Source organism: Macaca fascicularis, chromosome 19, assembly GCF_037993035.2.
Source record: "Macaca fascicularis isolate 582-1 chromosome 19, T2T-MFA8v1.1".
Lineage (NCBI taxonomy): Eukaryota > Metazoa > Chordata > Mammalia > Primates > Cercopithecidae > Macaca > Macaca fascicularis.
Genome location: NC_088393.1, coordinates 21,290,001 through 21,301,152, shown reverse-complemented (window position 1 = coordinate 21,301,152; position 11,152 = coordinate 21,290,001). Strand labels below are relative to the sequence as shown.

The 11,152-nt window shown below is 38.1% G+C and overlaps 1 protein-coding gene across 1 annotated transcript in view; it reads right to left on the bottom strand.

Moving 5' to 3' along the window:
* Positions 1 to 9,698: 9,698 nt before the first annotated feature.
* The window catches only part of ZNF738 (zinc finger protein 738), a 30,663-nt gene continuing 29,209 nt past the window's right edge, over positions 9,699 to 11,152 (bottom strand). Inside the window, exon 7 of the mRNA XM_074026574.1 lies at positions 9,699 to 11,152. This exon is cut by the window's right edge and continues 665 nt beyond it. The gene's annotated coding sequence lies outside the window, so the exon portion shown is untranslated.

Sequence of the window (11,152 nt, the reverse complement as noted above, 5' to 3'; positions counted from 1 at the left end):
ACTAAGAACTACTAGAATAAGCAAATTTATTAAATTTGCAGAATACAAATCAACATATGAAAGTCAGTAGTATTTCTATTCAATAACAATTAACTATCTCAAAATGAATTTTAAAAAGAATCCCAGCTACAGTAACTGTAGTAACTATATTTTGAAATAAATTTAAGCAAAAAAGTGAAACGCCTTATGTTATAATCTAAAGAACGTTAAAGTAAAAAATTAAGTAATACACAAATGGAAAACATTACTCATTCATGAATTGGTGCTATTAATATTGTCAAATATGTGTGTTACACAAAGTAATCTACAGATGTAATGTAGACCCTATCAAAATACCAGTGACTTCGTAAACTTTTAAAAATGTATTTAACATTTATATGGTACCACAAAAGACCCAGAATACCCAGAGCAATCAAGCAAAAAAGAAAGGCTAGAGCACACAATCTTACTTTGAAATATACTAAAAAACTATAGTAACCAAAACAGTATACTTGAATAAAAATTAACACATAGAAACCAGGAATATATCCATGTATTTACAGCTAACTAATTTTAAATATAGGTGACAATTTCTCAGGGAAAGGACAGTATCTTTAAAGCAATGAGACCCTCATTTGACACCATAAATAAAAATCAACTCAAAATAAATTAGAAACTTACATGTAAGGCTTGAAACTCTGAAACTAACACAAAAAAATAGAGTAAAAGGCCCATAACATTGGTCTAGGCAGTCTTTTTTGTTTTTGACATGGAGTCTTGCTCTGTTGCACAGGCTGGAGTGCATTGGTGCGATCTTGGTTCACTGCAACCTCCACCTCCCGGGTTCAAGCAATTCTCCTGCCTCAGCCTCCAAGTAGCTGGGACTACAGGTGTGTGCCACCATGTCTGGCTAATTTTTGTATTTTTAGTAGAGACCGGGTTTCACCATGTTGGCCAGGTTGGTCTCAAACCGGCCTCAGGCGATCTGCCTCCCAAAGTGCTGGGATTGCAGGCATGAATTACCACACCTGGCCGGCAGTGACTTTGTGATTTTACCTCAAAACCCCAGGAAAGCAAAGAAAAAATAGATGAGTCAGATTACTTCAAATTCATAAGCTGCTGCACAGAATCTGATGAAATCAGTAGATGTGACAACTAAAAAATGAGAGAAAATATGTACAAATCATACACGTGACAAGGTGTTAATATGAAAAATATATAAAAACTCAAATGACTATACAACAAAAAACATATAACTATTTAAAATGAGCAAGGCCAGGTGCGGTGGCTCACGCCTGTAATCCCAGCACTTTGGGAGGCCAAGGCAGGCTGATCACCTGGGGAGTTCAAGACCAGCCTGGCCAACATGGTGAAACCCCACATCTACTAAAAATACAAAAATTAGCTTGACATGGTGGCAGGCCCCTGTAGTCCCAACTACTCAGGAGGCTGAGGCAGGGGAATCGCTTGAAGCCGGGAAGTGGAGGTTGCAGTGATCTGAGATCACACCATTGCACTCCAACCTGGGGGACAAGAGTGAGACTCCATCTCAAAAAAAAAAAAAAAAAAAAAAAAAGAGCCAAATGCTTAAATATTTTTCAAGAAAAGACATACATACAGACAACAGATATGTAAAAAAATTCTCAATGTCAATTATCATCAAATTATTATCATTGTAAGTCAAGCCAAAAGAGCTATGATATACACTCATTTTTGCTAACTTCATTAGTAACTGTAGAAATGCTAATTAAAACTATAAATGATATACCATTCTGATTCTCCACTTTGTCAAAAAATATTGTGTCCAGAATTTATTCCTTCTGGTGGGTTCTTGGTCTCGCTGACTTCAAGAATGAAGCTGTGGACCTTTGCGGTTAGTGTTACATCTCTTAAAGATGGTGTGTCCGAGTTTGTTCCTTCCAATGTGTCCCGAGTTTCTTCCTTCTGGTGAGTTCGTGGTTTAGGTGACTTTAATAATGAAGCAGTGAACCTTCATGGTGAGCGTTGCAGCTCTTAAAGGTGGTGCAGAACCAGAGAGTGAGCAGCAACAAGATTAACAGTGAAGAGCGAAAGAACAAAGCTTCCACAGCATGGAAGGTGACCCAAGCAGATTGCCGCTGCTGGCTCCAGGTGGCCAGCTTTTATTCCCTTATTTGGCCCCACCCACGTCCTACTGATTGGTCCATTTTACAGAGCACTGATTGGTGCGTTTACAATCCTTTAGCTAGACAGTGCTGATTGGTGTGTTTTTACAGAGTGCTGATTGGTGTGTTTGCAATCCTTTAGCTAGACACAGAGTGCCGATTGGTGCTTTTTTTTTTTTGAGACGGAGTCCCGCTCTGTCGCCCAGGCTGGAGTGCAGTGGCCAGATCTCAGCTCACTGCAAGCTCCGCCTCCTGGGTTCCCGCCATTCTCCTGCCTCAGCCTCCCGAGTAGCTGGGACCACAGGCGCCGCCACCTCGCCCGGCTAATTTTTTGTGTTTTTAGTAGAGACGGGGTTTTGCCGTGTTAGCCAGGATGGTCTCGATCTCCTGACCTTGTGATCCGCCCGTCTCGGCCTCCCAAAGTGCTGGGATTACAGGCTTGAGCCACCGCACCTGGCCTGATTGGTGCATTTTTACAGAGTGCTGGTTGGTGCATTTACAATCCTTTAGCTATACAGAGAAGTTCTCCAAGCCCCCATTCGACCCAGGAAGTCCAGCTGGCTTCACCCCTCAATATGTCTAGTAATTCCAAGAGTTGGCAAAAATACAGAGTAACTGGAATTCACAAATAACCATGGCTATAGAATTGGTTTAAAAATTGACATACATTCACACTATGTGGCAGTGAAAACGGGCAACTGTAGCTATGCAAAGCGACATGGAAAAATAGAAGGAAACAATTGTAAATAAAAAAGTAAGTCACAGACAAAAACTTGTAGAATTTATCTAGAGCAAAAAAACAGATAACACTGAAACGTACATTGCTTATAGACAAAATTGCATAAAGTAAATGATAATATAAAATTCAGATACTGGTTACTTTGGGTTAGGAGGACTTTAGGAAACTTCACAGGTATCCACTTCTCAGGAATGCATGATTTTATGAAGTTATACTGAAAGTTCATGAGAGTAGAGACCAATACTTTCTTCTTTCTTTTCTTTTCTTTCCTTCCTTCCTTCCTCCCCTCCCTCCCTCCCTCCCTTCCTTCCTTCCTTCCTCTTTCTCTATTTTTTTAATGTTGCCCAGGCTGGAGTGCAGCAGCACGATCTCGGCTCACTGCAATCTCCGCCTCCCAAGTTCCAGTGATTCTCCTGCCTCAGCCTCCTGAGCAGCTGGGATTACAGGTGCCCGCCACCATGCCCAGCTAATTTTTGTATTTTTAGTAGAGACAGTGACAGAGGCCACCCGACTCGGCCTCCCAAAGTGCTGGGATTACAGATGTGAGCCACCGTGCCTGGCCTCTATTTTTTTTTTCTAAGGCTACCAAAAGAATGGCATATCATGTGTGCTCAACACACATTTATCATTTAAAAGAATGAGTACATATTCTTTGTAAACTATGAAACTATGCAAATCAAGATTTTATTTTTATTTCCTATAGTTTAGTTAACAGAATCAAATAGAAAATAATAAAATGTAGAATTCAGAAAGCACTATCGAAAGTTTAAAGTTAAACCAGCACTTCTGGGTAAAAATATATTAAAATTTTTAGTTTCCAAATTCGTGACCATCATAATTACATTTAAATTGCCACATTAGGATGGAACATGAAATCTGACTTCAGGAGAGAACAATTTAAGAGGAAAAGGCAGAAATAAGAGAAAAAGAAAAGAATAAAAATTTGCTTGGGTCAGATCTGCAAGTTCTCCATACTTTTCTTTTCTTCTTCTTTTTTTTTTTTTTTAGAAAATAATTTTTTCCTCTGCTAGTGCAGAGAGAGGGGCTGGGGACTCTAGGCCTCTCTGTCCTCCCCGAGGTGGCAGTGGCTAATCTCCGCTCAGGCGTGAGGGGCACCGCCATGCGCTGGGCCTGAGGCTGCCCGGCCCAGCCCAGCCCCTCCTCACGACCCTGGACTCTTCCATGGTGTCTCCGGGCCCTTGCACCATCCTGTGTGTCTGATGAAAGTGGAGGTGGCAGCATAAAGATGATGGGGGAACTGCCCCGCATGGCCAGGAAAGCTCTCCCAGCTACGCAAAATGGTCTGATTGACGTCGGGTTTCTGCGCACCAAGCTGGACCGTGACCAAGGGTTACAGCCAAGGCGTCCTCGGGCGTGGGCGTTTCAGCTGCTGTAGGAGCAGCCCCGCTGGCAGGAGGCGGCGGTAGCAGTGGTCACGGAAACAAGGTCCTGCTAATAAATCTAAGACACCAGGATTAGACGAACCCGGAGAAACTGCCGGAGAGCGTGAGCCAAATCGACTGACTGTTGGAGCGTCTGAGAGTGAAGCTCCGCGAACTCCTGGGAGTGGAACGGCAAAGCAGCCACCAGAGATGGACAAGAAAAATGAACAAAGAAAATTAGCAGAAATCAAAGGCAAACGCTAAAGCTGTGCAAAACCGTTAACTTGCAACATAAAAATGGAATTGATGAAGGAGTCTAGGAAATGAATGAGAGAAGAAGAAAAACAGTAGTGACCATGGTAAGGTCCTGACGATTCTGGTCCACTGGATCCCACCATCCCTAGCACAGGAAATCTCATCACAGCATTTCCTGTTTGTTCCAAAATGAAAAATCGTAATTTTCATCACAAGGGCAAATACAAAGTAATTTATTATTATATTTTATCTAAACTGTAGGGGTTTGGTTTACTTGTTCTAAGTTCTCATAATTTTGAAAATGCAGTTGACAACTTGTATGGCTGTATTAGGTTTTACTTAGTAGTAATATGTATATAAGATCAAAGATCTGTTCAAAATAGGTATCTTTCATCGATAATTTGGTGCTTTCAAATATCCAGAAGTCTTGTTTTAATCAGATGAAGTCTGAGGATAGTTTACTAATTTCATTTTTTGTATGATGTGTTCACAATTTTCTAATTTAACCTAATATTGATTGATGAGAGGTAAACAAATCAATATCTTTTTTCAAATCTCATAGGTCTATTATGTTGTTGAAGATGTTTTTAGTTAAAATTCTGTATTTCAATATTGCAATTTAGGTCTAGTCAAATTTGCTCAACCCATTCATCAGTGTCAGTTGCCAGATTTCAATTCATTTATAGTGTGCCTGTACTTTTCTTTCTATAATCTCTGAATTAATTTTATTACTTATTTAAATGTTATATAATACAGCTCACATATTTAAAACAAAACCACCATGTAAAATGAGTTCCAGCTTATTATAAAGAAGCTGTTATCAAATTAGTGTTACCTATATAGATGGATGCAGCTCAACAAAATTTTACACAAAAAAATTTGGATTGAACTACATGTGTTGCCATGAATTAGCCTCTAATTCATTATGAATAAAGACAAATTTCAACACATTTATTCATTTGCTTTCATTATGTCTAAGGGTAGTATGTCAAGAATTCTCATGCTACTGTCTGAAAAACACATTCTACTGTTACCTAAGAAATAAACTGGATGGCATTTTTATAACCTTGCACCACATAAGGAAAAACTGCAATGTAGTGTGATAAATGCAGATTCCATCACTTGGAAAATAATCCAGAATGTCATTTTCAATATTTAAGTATTTAACCTTTTGGTTGAAAAATGCAGTAAAATAGAGCTCTTGGTAAGTTTTGTGTGCTTAGTATCACCATAAAATAGGAAAAATATCTTTAAAAATGTAAACAAACAAAAACCTACACCAAAAACTAACATTCACCTACGCATACATTTTGATCAAAGCTCCAGGAATGTATAATGATTTTTCCTGGGTACACAGCTAGTGACCCAAATCGAGTTCAAATGTTTGATTTTAAAATTTTGATTTTCCCACTTTTGACAATATTGACATAACAACTAAATCTTAGTCTCAGAGTTGACAGTTGAAAATAAACCAAGACAAGTACTATTGAGGTAGACTGGGTAGCAAGAAAGTCACCATGTCCTCGGGATGCAGCAGCCATGATGATTACATGGTGACAGCATATTGTTGACACAATAAATCCCAACATTTGCACTGTATTTCAGCTCATTCAAGCAAAGCTCTCTTCACTCTCTTCACTGTAAAGAGCATGCACATTATCATCCTAACCCGGTGAAACCCCGTCTCCATTAAAAATACAAAAAATTAACTAAGTGTGGCGGCATGTGCCTGTGGTCCCAGCTACTCAGGAGGCTGAGGCAGGAGAATCCCTTGAACCTGGGAGGCAGAGGTTGCAGTGAGCCAAGATCCACCACTGCACTCCAGCCTAGGTGACAGAGCGAGACTCTGTCTAAAAAAAAAAAAAAGCATGCACATTTTTATTTTACTTGTCCTCTGACCTTTTACTCATTATGAGTAAAAAACACACATGTGAGTGGAGATTTAAGATGCTAATGAGATATGTGACATATAAACAAGCATGTACAGCCACTGTGTATGTGCACCAATAGGACCACCCAGATATGCTTACTAATAACACCACTTTCCACTTCTTTGTAAATAATTACGTAAGACTCCCATAAATGGAGTCTCTCTAGTTCCAGTCTTTGCTGGCTCATTCTTGTAAGCAGCCCACCCTGAATCCCTTCTCTCAGGGGAATTTTGCACCTAACTTTTAAAATAGTATTTCTACTTTGCAAATAAATCCCTCCATGCTTCATTTTCACGGTTTTGTGTCTCTCGTTTAACTTTTTGAAACTAAGAACTGAGGTCTCACAGTAGCCATCAACACTATCATGCTTTGTTTTGCATTCTTCATTATTTTTTGTGATATGTCAATATCTACATTTTAAACACAGGCAAAACTGCTAAATTAAAAATTTAAATGACCACAAAATGATTTGTCATAAAAGCATGTATATTTTTCAAGTTTCAGTTTTATTACCCTTTATGTATTCAAATTTTGAAAAAATTCTGACACACAAGCATCTCCACCAAATTTAATATTTCATATAATAATTTGAATTCACTTCCAAAATAAATAATATTCATTTGTTAATATATTTACTTTTGACCAAATTTGGCTTTCCAAACTAAATAAAAACTAAAGCATGTTTTCAAAGTTTCAAGGAAAAAAGCTTGCCGGCATCAAATGCTCTGTAGTAAAATTAACAAATAAAACCTCATCTTTTTATCAATATTTTGTGTCTGAACACTTCAGCATCAGTGGACTCTGGATGACTCTTGGAAAGTTTTGTGTATCCAGGAGTTTATTTTCTCCAAATTTTCTAGTTTGCATGCGTAGAGATGTTCATAGCGGTCTCGGGTGATTTTTTGTATGTATGTAGAGTTAATTGTGATTTCACATCTCTAACACTTAAACAGAGGCAAAATACAAAAAAACAACAGAGGCAAAATACAAAAAAACAAAACAAAACAAAAAGATGCACAATGGAAGTTTGACACAACTTGACATTCCCTTATGATAAGTCTCTGAAAAAATTAGGTATAGATCAAGTACACCTGTCAATAAATGCAACATATAACCAAAAAACGGACAGCTAATAACATACTAAGGGATATGTCGCAAGCTTTTACTTTAACAGCTAGTACAGGACAAGGATACCCACTCTAGTCAGTCTTACCAAAAATAGTACTAATCCAAGACAAAGGAATTACAGAATACAATCAAAGGCATCCAGATTGGACAAAAGAAGTTAATTATTCCTGTATGATTATCTTTTATCTCTATACACAATCCGAAGTATAGAAAAGGCTAAGACTGGCCTGGCTTGGTGGCTCACGCATGTAATCCCAATACTTTGGGAGGCCGAGGTGGGCAGATCACCTCAGGTCAGGAGATTGAGACCAGCCTGGCCAACATGGTGAAACCCCACCTCTATAAAAAATAGAAAAAAAAATTAGCAGGGCCTGGTGGCACAATACCTGTAATCCCAGCTACTCAGGAGGCCGAGGCAGGAGAACTGCTTGAACCCAGGAGGTAGAGGTTGCAGTGAGCCAAGATTGTGCCACTGCACTCCAGCCTGGGTGACAAGAGGAAGACGCTGTCTCAAAACAAAAACAAAAGCAAACAAACAAAAAGCCTAAGACTTTACTAAAACCTATTAAAAATAAACAAATGTATTAAACTTTCAAAATACAAAAGCAACATCAAAGTCAGTTCTATACATTAACAATTATCTCAAAATGAAAACTAAAGAACAATTCCATGTACAATAACTATAGTAATAAATTCAATAGAGCAGAGAGAATACATTTGCTTTCAGCATTTTTGAGGCTTTTAGTTTTATACTAGTCATCTTGTTAAAATAATTTTTTCCAATATTGCTCTTTTCTTCTGAAAATAAGTACAAACTTATACTCACACAAACTCACTTACTCCATAATTTCCTTACACCTAAGGTTTATCTTTAGACTAATGCATAGTATATTTAACCCTCTGATATCAATATTAGAAGTCTGTATGTGTTTGCAGGCAGACAGGACACATGTTCAAATATATATATTCATGTATAAAATTTAAAAATATCTATTCAGGACCCAGAAATGTATGTATTTCATTTATACTTGCATATCATTTCTATTATGACTATAAAATAACCTGGTAGTCAATAACAATTTAATTGTATATATATATTTTTTTGAGACAGAGTCTCACACTGTCGCCTGGGCTGGAGCACGGTGGCATGATCTTGGCTCACTGCAACCTCCGCCTTGCAGGTTCAAGTGATTCTCCTGCCTCAGCCTCCTAAGTAGCTGGGATTACAGGTGCCTGCCACCACGCCTGGCTAATTGTTTGTATTTTTAGTAGAGACAGGCTTCCACTATGTTGGCCAGGCTGGTCTCAAACTCCTGACCTGGTGATCCGCCCACCTCAGCTTCCCAAAGTTCTGTGATTACAGGTGTGAGCCACTGTGCCTGGCTGTCCGGAGCTGCACGCCCCGGCCATAGCGAATAATAATTGAGGATTAAACGCCTGAGCTATATTCATTTCCACCCCACACCTTCTCCCTATCTTTGCCTTTTTTCCCCTGTACTAATACCTCATTAAAGATGGCGCTCTTCCTGCTTCTTCTTCACTCACTTTTCCCGCGCCTGGGAAAATTGTTACTTAATAGCAAGCGCAACATGACGTCGGACCGGAGAAACCGAAACTAACCTGGCCACGCCCTCGGCAATGAGATCATTTCCGCCTTAGCCCAACCCCTTCCCCTCCAAGTGTATATAAGGCAGTGCATTACCGCCATTAAACGAGACTTGATCAGAGCACTGTCTTGTCTCCATTTCTCGTGTCTCTTGTTCCCCAAATTCCCACCCCCTCCTCCAGGGCCTGCTCTGAGTATCCCGCGGGCCGGGATACCTGGCCATAATTGTACATTTTAAAATAAGTAAAAGTGTAAAGTTTGATTGTCTGTAATACAAAGGATAAATGCTAGAGGTGATGGATACATTTATCATGTGATTATGTATTGTATTTATGTATCAAAATATGCCATATATGGCATAAGTATATATACTCATATACCCACAAAAATTAAGAACAATAAATTTAATTGATTAAAATAAGGATAAATATTTATCCAACAGGAATAATATTCTTTAACTTATCTATACTTTAAAGCCACTGGCAAGAGATTAACATGTTAAAAATGTTGAAACCATTAACTTCACACATAATGTAAAATTTTTTAAATGTGCTGCATTTTAATATATAAAAGTACAATTAGAACAATAATATACTACTAGTTTTCTTACAATGCAAAAGAATATTATTCTTAACACCTACCTCATACATCACTCAAGAGTATAAGTTAACCACAGAGAACCTCTCCACTTTTTCATCATGCATCTTACATTCTAATGTCCTTACTTGTCCACAGAAAAGATCATAAATAATGCCCACTAATGGAAAAGAATCTCTCCTACCTTTGATGCAGCAACAACTGATCACATGCTTTCACAAGTGAATAAGAATGAACAGCAGAAAATAGAGTGTTGAATTACATCATTTGCTTTCAAAGTCTAATTTTTTCAAGAAATAAAGTATACTTTGAAAGTAGTTATTACTCTGCAAAACTTTTACTCCTCTTAAAGTTATATACAAATACTTTTTCTACCAACTTTAGTTTTAGATTATTTTCTATACTCAGAACTCTTAGTATATCCAAAGTGTCAGTTCCTCGTATATTTCTATTATAGATTCTCTGATATTTACATAGCCCTAATTTGGATTAAATATTTTTTTATTTTTACTGCATCTTCAAAAATATACTTCAGCATAAACTGGTGTTTTCCAAGATGTCGTGTTTGAAAAGTGTTTTTCCAAATTTATTACATTTGCAAGCACTTTTCCAATATAAATGCCTTGATGTTGAACAAAGCTTGAGCAACTGCTTCAGAGCTTTCCTCTAGTACAAAATGTGTACAATAAAATCTGATTCAAGTAAAGGTACTACAACCCTCTTTGTTTGTAATGTCCATCTTCAATATACTCTTCTTCACTTTAAAGGCTTATATTTTTCTGAAAGATCTTTTGACACTAATTGCCCTTATCTTGCTTTTATTAAGTATGAACTCTCTGGTGTTAAGATATAAGCAGACATTAATGTCTTTTTTGCAGCCTATATTTGTATAATTTTTCTCAAATATAAATGGTTTCTGTGCAATAAGGTGGTTAAAAGTTTTGCCACATTGTTCTCACTTGTAGGAATTTTTCCCAGTATGAATTATTTTACATCTAATCAAGTAAGGCAGGGAGTGATGGCTCGTGCCTGTAATCTCAACACTTTGGGAGGCCGGAGGTGGGTGGATCACCTGAGGTAAGGAGTTCAAGACCAGCCTGGGTAAGATGGTGAAACCCCGTCTCTACTAAAAGTACGGCATGGTGGCAGATGCCTGTAATCCCAGCTACTTGGGAGGCTGAGGTAGGAGAATTGCTTGAACCTGGGAGGCAGAGGTTGCAGTGAGCCAACATCACGCCACTGCACACCAGCCTGGGGGACAAGAGTGAGACTTCATCTCAAAAAAAAAAGAAGAAAAAAATCAAGTATGACAACCATTTAAAGACATTGTCACATTCTTCACATTTCTAGGATTTCTCACCAATATGATTTTCTTTATGGTTAGAAAAGTT